The 15,529-nt window shown below is 47.2% G+C and overlaps 1 pseudogene; it reads right to left on the bottom strand.

The window, feature by feature from the left end:
• Positions 1–243: 243 nt before the first annotated feature.
• LOC114116686 (large ribosomal subunit protein uL22-like) lies at positions 244–883 on the bottom strand (annotated as a pseudogene).
• Positions 884–15,529: the final 14,646 nt, after the last annotated feature.

Genomic DNA, 15,529 nt, shown 5'->3' with positions numbered 1-15,529 from the left:
TCAGGAGCCTTTCCAGGGCTTCCTCCAAGTGATGTGATGATGTCATGCTCTAAGCTGCTTCAGTCTTGAGCACTGACCATCTCAACCCACGGTTTCCAGTAGGTCAAGGCAGGGGAAGGATCAAAGCGAAGGATCATGGGTCAGTTTTTTTTTTTTAACTTTTCTTTTTTTTCCCCCAGCCTAGTCAATTTTATTTTATTTATTTATTTATTTTTGTGCTAACACTTGAAATACATTTACTAATTAAGACAACCAACAATTTTACTTTTATTTGCATTTATTTTTTGCGGCATTTATTCCCGGGCCATAAGTTTTTGTTTCTTCAGTTTCTTCTGGGATATCTTTTTCTTCTGTGCAACCTCCTGGTTTAGGAGCAATCTGTTCTTTCTCAGTAAGGATCATCTCAATGTGGCAGGGAGAGCTCATGTAGGGGTTGATCCGACCGTGAGCTCTCTAAGTCCTGCGTCACATCTTGGGGGCTTGGTTCACTTGGATGTGCTCAATGACCAGAGAATCTACATCTAAGCCCTTAAGTTCAGCATTACTCTCTGCATTTTTGAGCATGTGTAGTAAAAATGCAGCACTCTTTTTGGGCCATCGACCCTGAGTCCAGCCCCACTGTTTGGCCTGTGCACACCTGCCAACTCCACCGTTGTAGCGGCGGAACAGCACACACTGCTTCTTTAACGTGACGTCCTTCAGGTACTTGGTGGCTTTTCAGATATGCATACCCTTTATGGCCTGGGTGGTTTCACGAGTGTTCTTAAAGTGTACACGAAGATTGGAACCTCTTGATTTGCATGATTTTGTGGGGTTTTCTGGGTCAAGTGAATAGCGCACCATTTTTAGGAGTCACCTCAGGCCGCTTACCGGAAAAGGAAGCTCAATTTTATTTTATTATTATTATCTTTTAACTTTACGATACTGTATTGGTTTTGCCGTACATCAACATGAATCCGCCACGGGTGTACATAAGTTCCCACTCGTGAACCCCCCTCCCACCTCCCTCCCCATACCATCTCTCTGGGTTATCCCAGTGCACCAGCCCCAAGCATCCTGTATCCTGCATCAAACCTAGACTGGCGATTCATTTCTTATATGATATTATACATGTTTCAATGCCATTCTCCCAAATCATCCCGCCCTCTCCCTCTCCTGCAGAGTCAAAAAGTCTGTTCTGTATATCTGCGTCTCTTTTGCTGTCTCGCATACAGGGTTATCATTACCATCTTTCTAAATTCCATATATATGTGTTAGTATACTGTATTGGTGTTTTTCTTTCTGGCTTACTTCACTCTGTATAATTGGCTCCAGTTTCATCCACCTCATTAGAACTGATTCAAATGTATTCTTTTTGATAGCTGAGTAATACTCCATTGTATATATGTACCACAGCTTTCTTATCCATTCATGGGTCAGTTTTTAAATGCTTTGGCCCCCAAATGTCTCACAGTCCTTTGGCTGAAACAAGTCTCACAGCCCCGGGTACCCACATCGGGGCTTGGAAATGTGAGGGCCATGTACTGAGCTGTCAGTGCTTCTGCACAGCCAGAACGTGTGCTCGGACCCAGACTGAGGGTGATGAGCATTTCCTTCTAGTATTTTAAAATATTTATTTTTATTTCATAATTTATTTGGTTGTGCTGGGCCTTAGTTGTGGCGTCTGGGATCTTCAGTTGTAACAGGTGGGCTCTAGTTCCCTGACCAGGGATCAAACCCCAGGCCCCTGCATTGGGAGCATGGAGTCTTAGACACTGGACCACCAGAGAAGTCGCTCTTGTAGTTTAAATAATGCATCATATTCAGTTCAGTTCAGTCGCTCAGTCGTATCCGACTCTTTGTGACCCCGTGAACCGCAGCACACCAGGCCTCTCTGTCCATCATCAACTCCCAGAGTTCACCCAAACCCATGTCCATCGAGTTGATAATGCCATCCAACCATATCCTCTGTCGTCCCCTTCTCCTCCTGCCCTCAGTCTTTCCCAGCATCAGGGTCTTTTCTAATGAGTCAGCTCTTCGCATCAGGTGGCCAAAGTATTGGAGTTTCAGCTTCAACATCAGTCCCTCCAGTGAACACCCAGGACTGATTTCCTTTAGGATGGACTGGTTGGATCTCCTTGCAGTCCAAGAGACTCTCAAGAGTCTTCTCCAACACCACAGTTGAAAAGCATCAATTCTTCAGCGCTCAGCTTTCTTTATAGTCCAACTCTCACATCCATACGTGACCACTGGAAAAACCATAGCCTTGACTAGACGGACCTTTGTTGGGTAAGTAATGTCTCTGCTTTTCAATATGCTGTCTAGGTTGGTCATAACTTTCCTTCCAAGGAGTAATCTTTTAATTTCATGGCTGCAGTCACCATCTGCAGTGATTTTGGAGCTCAGAAAAATAAAGTCAGCCACTGTTTCCACTGTCTCCCCAACTATTTGCCATGAAGTGATGGGACCAGATGCCATGATCTTAGTTTTCTGAATGTTGAGCTTTAAGCCAACTTTTTCACTCTCCTCTTTCACTTCCATCAAGAGGCTCTTTAGTTCTTCTTCACTTTCTGCCATAAGGGTGGTGTCATCTGCATATCTGAGGTTATTGATATTTCTCCTGGCAATCTTGATTCCAGCTTGTGCTTCTTCCAGCCCAGCGTTTCTCATGATGTACTCTGCATAGAAGTTAAATAAGCAGGGTGACAATATACAGCCTTGATGTACTCCTTTTCCTATTTGGAACCAGTCTGTTGTTCCATGTCCAGTTCTAACTGTTGCTTCCTGACTTGCATACAGGTTTCTCAAGAGGAAGGTCAAGTGGTCTGGTATTCCCATCTCTTTCAGAATTTTCCACAGTTTCTTGTGATCCACACAGTCAAAGGCTTTGGCATAGTCAATAAAGCAGAAATAGATGTTTTTCTAGAACTCTCTTGCCTTTTCCATGATCCAGTGGATGTTGGCAATTTGATCTCTGGTTCCTCTTCCTTTTCGAAAACCAGTTTGAACATCTGGAAGCTCACGGTTCATGTGTTGCTGAAGCCTGGCTTGGAGAATTTTAAGCATTACTTTACTAGCGTGTGAGATGAGTGCAATTGTGGGGTAGTTTGAGCATTCTTTTGCATTGCCTTTGTTTGGGTTTGGAATGAAAACTGACCTTTTCCAGTCCTGTGGCCACTGCTGAGTTTTCCAAATTTACTAGCATATTGAGTGCAGCACTTTCACAGCATCGTCTTTCAGAATTTAAAATAGCTCAACTGGAACAGTTCTACGAAGACCTACAAGACCTTCTAGAACTAACACCCAATGCATCATATGACCTGGAGACAAAGGCTTAAGAATGGTTGAGAGAAAACATTGCCATGGGGAGAAGAAGAATCATAAGAAAGTGAAAAGTGAAAGTGAAGTTGCTCAGTCGTGTCTTGACTCTTAGCGACCCCATGGACTGCAGCCTACCAGGCTCCTCCATCCATGGGATTTTCCAGGCAAGAGTACTGGAGTGGGGTGCCATTGCCTTCTCCGGATCACATGGTGCCTGCCCCTAATACAGCACCAGGTTCTGCACATGGAGGAAGAGTTCTCTGCCTGTTCCACGCTGCCCTGTGGACCCTGGAAGCAGAGTAAATGGGACCCTTATATTACACAGTGGATACACTGTGGGAATGTGACCCATAAATTGGATCTTATTTTTTAATTTTTTTTGAAATTTTGGCTACACTGGGTTTTTGTGTGCGGACTGCTCCCCAGCTGCGGTGCTCAGGCTGCTCATTGTGGTGGCTTCTCTTGTTGCGGAACATGGACTGTAGATGCACGTGGACTCTGACGCCTCCTGGGCTCTCGAGCACAGGCTCAGCAGTTATGGTGCAAGGGTTCAGTTGCTCCACAACATGTGGGATCCTCCCTGACTAGGGGTCCAGCCCGTGTCCCCTGCGTTGGGGGGTAGATTCCTAACCACTGGACCACCAAGGAAACCCTGGATCTTATTTAAGCCCATCAAGACACCTGGATATTTAAAGGGATCCTTCGGATCCTTTGGTGAAATGCACCATTAGAAATACGGGTCGTCATTTGCTGGCTTTTCATAAAAGCAGAGCAGACCTATAGCCAGTTAGTACCCAGGCAAATGGTACAGTGATGTCTGGTCCCAGCTCTGATGTCCTGTGGACCACCATTCCGTCGGTCCACTAAGTACCCTGAAGATTGGGTGGCTTGGGAGACTCGGCAGATTCTCCAAGCAGGGGATCAAGCTTAGGTTTGTGTGATTAACATGTTGGCTTTTGCAGATGTTCGGTTCATTTTCCTGATGGGCATTGTGTTCTTGAAAGCATTTCTCTCAACCTCCTGTTCTCTCCCCTCTGCAGGAATGAAGTTTATGGAGAACCGTCCCATACAGTCCCTCATTCCTCTGTACTTGCTAGTGGGTGGGATCACCAGGGCCTTAAAAGTAAAGTCTACTGGTCAGTTGTTTGTAGTTTCTATTGAAATTTAGCTTACAGGCACCATGGAGTGCAGCCTTTAACCCACTCCAGTATTCTTGCCTGGAGAATCCCATGGACAGAGGAGCCTGGCAAGCTGCTCTCCATGGGGGTCACAAGAGTTAGCGACTAAACCACCACCACTACTCACAGAACAGCTTCCTCCTAAGCACAGGGTTGTTGAAAAGTAGGATCAGGTTTTTCCAGGTGAGGAGTATTCACCCAAAGCTTCCCTCCTCTGCTCTGAGTTCAGTGTGCTAAGCTGAGGCTTTCCTCTGACAATCATTGATGCAGATAAATTACCGATTGCCAATTACTTATACCATTGAATTTCAGTCGTAATCATGACCTTTCTCTCTGCTTCTTTTTTTAAAAAGTTCCTTGTGTCAGGAAGTACAGATTGCATCTAGTTAAAATATGTTTGATTTCAGCAGTTCCTAATGTCTGTTTTTAACCATAGCTCCTAGTTCTCGGCTGACTAGCATGGAATTCGTTAGCTGCAGTCATCAGTCAGACGTTAAACTCTGATGTTTAGGGGCGATGTCTGTGACTCTCAAGCTTATGTCAGCCTAGAGAGCTGATTTGCTCTTGGGTAGTATTGACATATGGTGAAACAGGAATAGTGATGGAAAAGGAAATATCAAAGGTCCTGCATAGCCTGCAGTTAAGTTTTCAAAATTCCTAGCCTACAGAAATGTCACAGCTGCCAAAAGCACCTTAGGTCTAAAATACCTGAGGTCAACCTCCATTTACCAATGACCTTTCCCAACCATCCAAGCTTTCCATATCAAAAGCTGCAAAATACAAGCATTCATTTTTCCAACTTCTTTCTGGTGCTTGGACCCTTTAAAAGAGGCTGCCCAGTGGCACTGGTCAAGATATTAATCTGAGACATCAAAGGAATATCTTCAAGACGTCTGTCCTCATATGCAATCAGTAGCTACAAGCTCTGCTCCGTCTTGGGAAATGTATATGATTTAGAGCCTTTTTGGTTTGAGTCCACCTCACTGTTAAATGCCCTCCTCTTTTGGCAGCAGTCTGCTGGGCAGTCTTAGTGTGTGTGCTCAGTCGTGTCCAACTCTTTGTGACCCCACAGACTAGCCCATCAGGCTCCTCTGTCCATGGGATTTCCCAGGCAAGAATACTGGAGTGGGTTGCCATCTCTTTCTCCAAGGGATCTTCCGGACCCAGGGCTTGAACCCATGTCTCTTGTGTCTCCTGCATTGGCAGGCAGATCCTTTACCACAGAACCACCTGGGAAACCCACTGGGCACTGTTCTGGAATGCATAAATACACGATCCTTTCTCTTAACATCCCGATGAAGTCTACCTGGGGCTCTGTTTAGCTCCAAGGAGACCCAAAGGCTCTTGGATCAATAGGGCTGCATATCCCCTGTGGCCCCACAGTGTTAGGGCAAAGCTCTGATGGACTGAGTGCCATAGAGATGCTCAAAACAAGGGCACAGTTTTCAGCAGTAATTACCTCTGCCCCACCCTCTCTCACCGGACTACCTCATAATCAGGCTGCAAACTAGAACTTTCCTTTAGAGATGTTACCATCCATGGAGTCTGTTCCTCTTAATAACAGCAAACTTTTGTCTTATGAAAGTCAGCTCAGAACCCAAAGGTAATTTATTTTAATGAACAAACAAGAGCCCTAATAAGCAGCATTGATTTTTTTCCCCTGGCAATCGAAAACTGTTTGAAGCCAAATTAAATTTTTGTGCTCATCATAGCAAGGCAATAGACAGTAAGTCTATAACCACGAGAACAATAGCAAACAAGTCTATAGAATCCCCCGACAGAGAGGTCTGCTAGGGAGGCCAGTGTTTTCTGTTTAACCCCCTTGGAGTACTGCATCCTCTCTGAAATGAGTCCCTGTACTGGCACCACTGTATTGCATGGCACCGCCTTATTCCAGTGTTGAATAGAAAGCTGCAGAGAAGAGCATGGACATTGCCCAGGGCCACCTGAGAGCACTGACAGTCGTGACCCATTAGAAGATCATGAAGATCCAAACTGGGACGCTGTTGAGCTGTTGTGAGTACAGGGTCTCTGATAATAATCGCGCCAGGAGAACAGCATAAACCAGGACTCCCTGAGCCAGTGAGGACGTTTGGTCACCTGATTGCTAGGCTGTGACGGGAAGTGTATTTGTTATTGAGCGCCATGTTGAAAGAATCTGAAACACTGATTTAGTGGCCATTTCCCTACCTAACAATCCTCCCCCTCATCTTCCAGGCTCCCACTTCTCAATAACAATCGCTCCCACCCGGGAGCGCTTATTGTGTGCCAGATGCCGTGCTAAGGGCTTGGCCCTCGTTCTGAACTCATTCAGTTCCCACCTCGCCCCTTTTGATGCAAACTCTTGTATCAGAAAGGATTTTTTGAACATAAGGAACAAAATTTCTGGCTAACCTGAGAGGTAATTTGTTAGAAGGGCTGTTAGGAGGCTGGTGTGAGAGGAAGGAACCAGGCGGCTCCAGAAAGCCTGGGCCGAGGGACCAGCCAGGTGCTCTGAGCCTGCAGTGAAGTGACTGAGCCCCAGAGAGTTTCTCCTCTGCAGGCGTCAGGTGCCTACCAGCCCATCCTGGGAGGGCGGCCAGGTCCCTGGATCCTGGGTGCCAGGCAGCCCCAGGGTGGGGAAGGCGCCTCCAGGGAGGACAGTGCCCCAGATACACCCTCTGTACATGTGATGGTAGAGGAAGCTCCCCAGAGGCTAGGGCCCTGCTCGAAAGGGAAAGCGTGCTGAGTAGCTGAACCCCGAGCTGCGCTGTCAGCTCCAAGCTTACAGATGAGGAAACCGAAGCCAAGAGGTTGCTTTTCTTGTGTTTCTATGGCAGCGATGGCTGAGCTCCTGTGCCCCCATGCCTGCCCCACCCTCATAGTCCTCTTCGGCCACGCCGCTTCTTCCAGCTGGGTTTCCCCTGTTGCCCAAACCCACCACTTTTGGGGGCCAGCCCCCACAGGATCTAGGGAAACCTGAAGGAGAAACGGCATCGGCAATTGGGATTGATTTAGAGAGAGAGAGAGAGTTAAGAATGTTGTAGATAAGAAAATAGAGGAGAGAAGAAAAGAGGCTGGTGTTCCTTGGTTTATACAGAAAATCAATAAAGTCTCAAGACAAGAGACTTGCACCGTCTACGTGAGGCCACAGGTGCCCTCCCGATCTCCGGAGGGAGTGAAGGCGCAGGGCGCCTTCCCGTTCAGGTCTTAGAAACCCAGGCAAATAAGTAGACACGGTGGATTTCTGTACTCCAGATGGGAATTAGCCTGAAAGAGAGAGTAAGAGGAGGAAAATGATTGACACGAGGAGACCAAGCTGCTTTGATGAGCGAGATCCATAGCTTTATTTTTAAATGGAACTTATATACCTTTTTTGTACATAGAGGGAAATGAAAGATGCAAGGTCATACAGAGTCAGCCCAACATTCCAGCCGTATTGCCCTTATCGAAACCATGATTTTTCTGCATACCTTTGCCACAAAAGATGTTGTGTACAGTATCTTCTGGCCTTGGAGGCCTGTGAACATTTTATGACCCTCTTTTGATAAAGGCTGCTCAACCAGAAAACTTATTTTCCCTCAAAGTGTTTTTTCTTTATATTTCTAATCTATGTCAGCCTCAGAAAATGCCAAACAGAGTTACGTTTTTCACAGAGCAAAGGTGCAGTGAGTTACAAGAAAGAACCAATTAGCTCAAAAGTCTGATATGGTTAAATTCAAGGCTACACTTGTTTTTCTAGCATTCTCGCTATGTTAACTAATGCATTCCCAGGTGCACAGTGGATAAGAGATATGGGAACTTAGCAACAAGCTTTGGCCCAGTAATGAAATCCTACATCAGCACTAGCACTACTTTAATAACTTTTAACTCTTTCAAAGGCTCTGTGTTTTAGGCTTTCCGTGCTTCTCACAGTTGGGAGGCTGTAAATAATTGTATGCATAGCTGCAAGAGTCTGGATAACCTGCCAAGCAAGCTAGAATGCTAATAGAGGGGGTTTGATTTGAAATATTTCTCTCATGTCCAGGAGACTTATTAGCTATAGCCCTAAGTTGATTTTCTCCAGAGAAAGGTGGTCAGGGTTAGCCCCCTGTTAATGTCAAGAGGAGTTGGGGAAAGTCATGAAACAGTAAGATTCTAGTTTTGGGGTAGATGCTCGAGAAAGCCTAGGGAGCCCCTTGAGTTCTGAAGCCTTGCTTAACAGTTCTCTTCCACATGACCTTGTCATGGGTGGGATTTCCCGTGGCAGCTTCTGGCACACCACCCTTCACCTTTGCCATCTCACTTCCCATTCCTACCTTTCTCTGCTCATTGGGGTTCAGAATATACCCCCCCTTCCAGGAAGGCCTCTCTGAATGCATCAGTTTTATCCAAGTAGCTCTCTAGACTCCCCTCTGAGCCCTCGCTTCCCTTTTCTTATGGAACTGTTCTGCCTCCCAACCAGGCTGCAAGTCTTATTCCTAGAAAGGATCATAAATAAACAATCACCGTAGAATGTGAGACATGGTAGAAATACACACTTAAGAATCACGGAGACCCAGAGGAGAGATTTCTAACCCAGCAACTGATTGAGTTGAGGAGGCCCAGCGGGCCTTCTCATGAGCCTGGAGTTCAAGAATGGAGTTGCAGACTTGAGTGCCATCTGTCTGCAGGTGAGTGGTGTTACTCAGGGTCATGCCGTCAGCCTGTAGGTGGGTGGTGTTACTCGGGGGTCATGCTGTTGGCCTATATAGATGGTGTCACTCGGGGGTCGTGCTGTCGGCCTGTCGGTGGGTGGTGTTACTCAGGGATCATGCTGTCAGCCTGTCGGTGGGTGGTGGTACTCGGGGCCATGCCATTGGCCTGTTGGTGGGTGGTGTTACTCGGGGGTCATGCAGAGTGAGCGCACAGGACCTGGGCACATCTGAGAGTCCACGAGGGCAAGCCGCTGGGAGAGTTTGCTGGTTTCTTCAATGCCTGCAAAGGTCTTACCGGCAAAATGCTGAGTATCCTAGCAGACTCAAGAAATGCTTGCCAGCCTGGGTCTGGGAAAGGCACTGTTGCTCTTTTCAGAGTGAGGATTTTGTACTCATAAGAGTTTTCAAAGGTTTTGTGGGTTTTTGTTTTGTTTTGTTTTTTTGAGGGGATAAGGTAAAGAATGGGAGACCTTTTCAAATCACAGTTGCAGTTCCAGGGACTGTGAAGAGAGCGAGGTTTGTTGTTACTGCCACTCCTGCTGGGCTGTTATTCAGCCACGGGCACCTTGAAGTTACAGAAAGAGCATGGACTTTCAAACAAGACACATTTTATCTCTCCTTGCTATGGTGGCTTTTGTTATGAGAAGAAGAGTGCTCTTATTTAATGAGTCTGGCTGCCTTTGGGGAACGTTAAGGAGCATCTCTCTTAACCCCAGATCAGCTGGGTTTGCTCTGTTGGGTGGGGGTGGGGGGGCACAGCATCCCAAAGACAGCGGTAAAAGCTGCCAAGGTCAAAGAAGTGGATTCCCGCTCAGCACTGGTCTAGACCGCTAGCCAGGCGTCACAGACAGAGCGTCCCCGTCTCAGTGTTTTCTCTGCTCCTGCAGGTCCTTCGCTGGGCCTTGAGTCTGCTTCTTCCCCTGGTTATCTGTGTGTGTGTGTGCTAAGTCACTTCAGTCGTGTTGCAGGCAACACGTGGACTGTAGCCCACCAGGCTCCTCTGTCCATGGGATTCTCCAGGCAAGAACACTGGAGTGGGTTGCCAGGCCCTCCTCCAGGGGATCTTCTCGACCCAGGGATCGAATCCATGTATCTTACGTCTAACCTGCATTGGCAGGTGGGTTCTTTACTACTAGTGCTACCTGGAAAGCTCCTGGTTATCTGCGCACTTCTCTGATTTGCTGATGGCATAAAGCAGTGGTGTGTGTTTTTTGGCTGGGTTGCATGCAGTTTCACTAATGTAGATGTTTTTGGTCTCTGAGTTTTAATACTGCAGCTGCTAAGTCGCTTCAGTCATGTCCGACTTTGTGCGACCCCATAGACGGCAGCCCACCAGGCTCCCCCAGGGACGAACACTGGAGTGGGTTGCCATTTCCTTCCCCAGTGCGTGAAAGTGAAAAGTGAAAGTGAAGTCTCTCAGTCGTGCCCGACTCTTAGCGACCCCATGGACTGCAGCCTACCAGGCTCCTCCATCCATGGGATTTTCCAGGCAGGAGTGCTGGAGTGGGCGCCACTGCCTTCTCCGGAGCTTTAATACTACACAGTAGCAGATCTACTTAATGCCAGGCTAGGGTTTGGAAGTCTTCTGTAAATCCATTGTTTGGAAGTCCACGATGACACTGAACAGCCACCGCTATCATACCCTCTTGACGCTGTTTTGAGACGAGGTTCCTGGGAGCTGTGGCACCGTGTCAGGGTGTCACCCCTGGGGTAGGGGAGCCCCTGTGCTTTAGAATTCTAGATGAAGATTCTGTCATGTGTCACAGCCTTTGCCTATTTTTACGTGGAGCTGGGCTGTTGTGTGTGCGCACACTTTATAATCAAACCCATTCCTGAGTGGCCACCAGTGTGGGGCACCTCCCTTTTTTCATAAATGTCAGCTCAAATAGAGAGGGGCTCATTCCTCTCCATGACTTGAGTCCCGTGGAGCACCCTCATTGAGTTTGGGGGCATCTGTCTCCTGGAATCACGTGTGGTCCTGGCTTCCTCCCAGGTTAAGAAGACGGTGCTAGCTGCGCCCTCTGCTGGGCAAAGAAGGGAGAGCTTTTATTCCGCCCCAGTCCTGGGTATTTTCTAACTTTCTTTTCCAGTCACAGAGGAAGATCAGAGGGTTTGCAGCTTGCAATTCCTGCCCTCATCTGTGGTGCCCATGCCATTTCCATTGTGTCTCACGTCGCTGTCTCTGTGCTGGGTGCCTGAGAGGGCCTGTGAGCAGGCAAGGTGTTCCATGGCTGAGGGACCCAGACAGTTGCTCTGAAACAAATGACTCTCAGAGAACTCCTGTGCATGAATGCATGGAAGGGACCCTGGGTGACTCAGGTGATGCACTCACCCACACACCAGCAGGCTTTGACTGGTGATGTAGTAGGGCCTCCCTCAAGGGATGGTGAGGGCTTCCCTGGTGGCTCAGACGGTAAAGAACCCTGAGACAAGAAGATCCCCCAGAGAAGGGGATGGCTACCCAGTCCAGGATTCTTGTCTGGAGAATGCCATGGACAGAGGAGCCTAGCGGGCTGCTTTCCACGGGGTTGCAAAGAGCTGGATGGAGTGACTAACCCTTTCACTTCACTCAAGGCATGGTGATGATGGTCGTGACACATTTCAGGAAAGAAGTTCACAGCCAAGGCAAATGGCCCACGACTGTGGTTCTCTGAAAGTCTGGCTTAATCCAGAGACGATGTCCACACTGTGTAGGAAGTGATGGCAGGCCCTTGAACTGATTCCGTTAGTACCATTTCCCTCATCTGGGCTCTTGATAGAAGAAGAGCATGGCAAGCTCACAGTAGTGATGGCTAGTAAGGCCTAGAGGGCGGGCATTCTACTAATACACTGCTTATAACTTAAGTATCTATACCTATGTACTGAAGTATATATACCTATGGGCTTCCTGGTGGCTCAGCAGTAAAGAATCCTCCTGCGATGAAGGAGCCACAGGAGATACGGGTTCGATCCCTGGGTCAGGATCGCTGGAGGAGGGCATGGCAACCCACTCCAGTATTCTTGCCTAGAGAATTCCATGGACAGAGGAGCCTGGTGGGCTACAGTCCATGGGGTTGCAAGGAGTCAGACACGACTGAGCGACTTAGCATGCACACACATATATATGAAGTGCAGGTATTTATATATACTGAAGCGCCAAGGCCGACCCAGAACACGGCCACGCATCCCTGCTGAGCATTCTAAGGCAATGGTATTCTGGGGAAATGAACACAGTAACAGCTGAACTTTCTGGATGTTATGAAAACTCAGAGAGAGCCACATGGCAAGGAGGGATAATCAGACTTTCTCTTCTGAGAAAAGTCTGCAGCAAAAACAAAGTATACCCTGAAATCACTTAATTCTTTTTGCTACATTGAAAAAAAAAATCTTGATCCTACTCTCTTGCCTGAATCTATCGAGATGGCAGCTGGACACAGTAAAATGGGATTATTCCACTGAGGTCAGCCACACTGGTGGGTCTCAGACCTCAGCGAACATCAGAACTAGCCATGGGTTTGTTCAAGAGGCAGGCTCACAGCCCACAGCTATTGTCATGGGTGGGACCCCACTGATTCTGATTCTGTGGGCTAGAGTACCACATGTGCGCCCCCAGGCCACGTCAGAGGCACACACTGACCCAGAACAGCCCCAGGCTGGCGGTGACCGTGAAGGCAGTAAGACGTTACTTCAGTATTTCGCATCGTTTCCACCTTGTTTAGCGCGAGACGAAGCGAAGTAGCCAGTAACTTCCGTTTCTGGGTAACTGTATCTTGTGCTTCAGTTTCCTTGTGGGCATCTTCATGGTGAAGAAATGAACTTGGGACAGTTTGTTCCTCGGCGCCTCCCCTGAGTGCCCGCGGGGAGAGAATCCTCCAGGCCTTGGCACTCCGTTTGTTCTTAAACCAGTGGGATCACCACGGGTGCAGACTTTGCACTCAGAAGACAGCGACCATCAGTGGCCTCTCGTGGGCAGATTTTGCTCCACAGAACTCATAATCCTCAAGCAGATGGTGGGGTTTGTAGTGGAGATTCTAGAAAACTGAACTGACAGAAAATTCTTCTTATTGATTCTAGTGGTCATCTTTCTTTTCATGATTATGAAAGAAGAGAACACACCTTTCTTGGAGACTGAATTTCAGTATTCTGTTTTCAGTATCATAGTAGCTGAGTTATCTTGACTATCCTGGGAGACAGCATTTTGCTTTTTAACAAAAGGGAAATAGGAGGTGGAAATAGGAGTATATTTAACATCCATCCCAATATTTTAAATTGGAGTATAGTCGATTTACAATGTTAATTTCTGCTCTGCAGCCAGGTGATTCTGTTATACATTCATGTTTCTTTTTTATACTTTTCCACTATGGTTTATCACAGGATATTGAATACAGTTCCCTGTGCTATACAGTAGTTCCTTGTTGTTTATGCATTCTGTACATAAGGGTTTGCATCTGTCCGTTCCTCTCCCAGCCCCTTCCCCTTGGCAACCACAAGTCTGCTCTCTTTATCTGTGAGTCTGTTTTCCATCTCATAACAGCTCATTTGTGTCATATTTTAGATTCCACCTGTAAGTGATACCCTACGATATTTGTCTTTCTCTGTGTGGTTTACTTCCCTTGGTATGATGTCTAGTTCCATTCATGTTTCTGCAAATGGCATTATTTCATTCTTTCATACGGCTGAGTAGTATTCCATTGTGTACGTATATCACATCTGTTGATGGACATTTAGTTGGTTCCTTGTCTTGGTTGTTGTTAATAGTGCTTCCATGAACACAGAGGTGCCTGTATCTTTTTAATTTATATTTTTGTCCAGATACATGCCCAGGAATGGGATTGCTGGATTACATGGCAGCTCTATTTTTAGTTTTTTGAGGAACCTCCATAATGTCTTCCGTAGTGGCTGCCCCAGCTTACATGTAGGTGGTGAGTGTTTTCAAATACAATCGTCTATTGTTTTCTCTAGAACAGTTTCTTTCTTTTTTTTTTTTTTATAGTTTATTTTTTAAATTTTAAAATCTTTAATTCTTACATGCGTTCCCAAACATGAACCCCCCTCCCACTTCCCTCCCCACAACATCTCTCTGGGTCATCAGTTAACTTTTAAAGTTTAAAACTTTCTGACTGCATTGTATGGAAGTACACTTCCACTTAATAGGCAAAGAAAAGGCAGCTGGGACTTTCTGCCGATTTGTACATACCAAGTGTGGCAGTGAGGTTCACAGATTTCATCAGGCTCCTGAAAAGTCTCTTAAATCCCTCTCTTCTGATTGCTTCCTCTTCCTTCCATTGGTGATAAAGGGGTCCCTTAGCCTGACTACCCACTCCAGTATTCTTGCCTGGAAAATCCCATGGATGGAGGAGCCTGGTGGGCTGCAGTCCATGGGGTCGCTAAGAGTCGGACACGACTGAGCAACTTCACTTTCACTTATCACTTTCATGCATTGGAGAAGGAAATGGCAACCCACTCTAATGTTCTTGCCTGGAGAATCCCAGGGACGGGGGAGCCTGGTGGGCTACCGTCTATGGGGTCGCACAGAGTCGGACACGACTGAAGCGACTTAGCAGCAGCAGTAGCCTGACTAAGGTGGCCAAGCACAGAGCAGCCGTCGTCGAACAGATGAGACTGACGGCCTTTTCTGATCACATATACTAACAGCCTGGGGAGGAGGCCATGGCGTGCCACGCGGTGCCACGCGGAGGTTGCATACAGGAACAAAGTAAGCAGGCGTGGAAGAAGTCCTGTAAGAGGGTGGGGTAGCCTGTAGTTCGCAGGAGGATGTGATTGGTTTGTGTAAATAATTTCACAGGCTGGCAGGGAAGTAAAGCCTGTTAACTTGAGGAGAGGGTGGGGGGTGGCCAGTCTGACTGATGAGGGGCACTAGCCACGTGGGGAGCCATCCCCACTGGGCAGCGGGTAGATCTGGTGAAATCAGAGAACTCACAGCAAGGACCCTGGGCCTCTGAAGCTCAGAGATGCCCAGGCGGCCCAGGAGGTTTTGGGCCTTGCAGTGCACCCCCTCCATCCCGCCTCTATTCGCTGGCTTATTCCCTGGGTTACTTAGTCCTGGATTCAAGTCTGGATTTGAGCTCAACCAAAGCAGCAGAGGAGATATAATCAATGATAAGGTATACATTGTCCGTGAAATTCACCCTCCAAGCATCACTACCCAGGAGAGACAGCTCACTGTCTCCTTCCTGAACAGCTCTGCCCCTGGCTGACAGCACTGACCTCCTTCTAATGATTTCCCCCCACAATTGCAAAAATCTTGCAGTCTGATTGAATTCTTCCAAGCCAATTTTTTTTTTTTTACCCTTTATCTCTTCATAGGAATATTTCAGCCTTAAAATATCCTGTAGCCTGTGCTTTCCATAGCTGCACACACACACAAAAAGGCATTTTGCAACTCAGTCTATGGTT

This window comes from Ovis aries, chromosome 10 (assembly GCF_016772045.2).
Source record: "Ovis aries strain OAR_USU_Benz2616 breed Rambouillet chromosome 10, ARS-UI_Ramb_v3.0, whole genome shotgun sequence".
NCBI lineage: Eukaryota > Metazoa > Chordata > Mammalia > Artiodactyla > Bovidae > Ovis > Ovis aries.
This window is presented reverse-complemented; position numbering and strand designations above follow the sequence as displayed.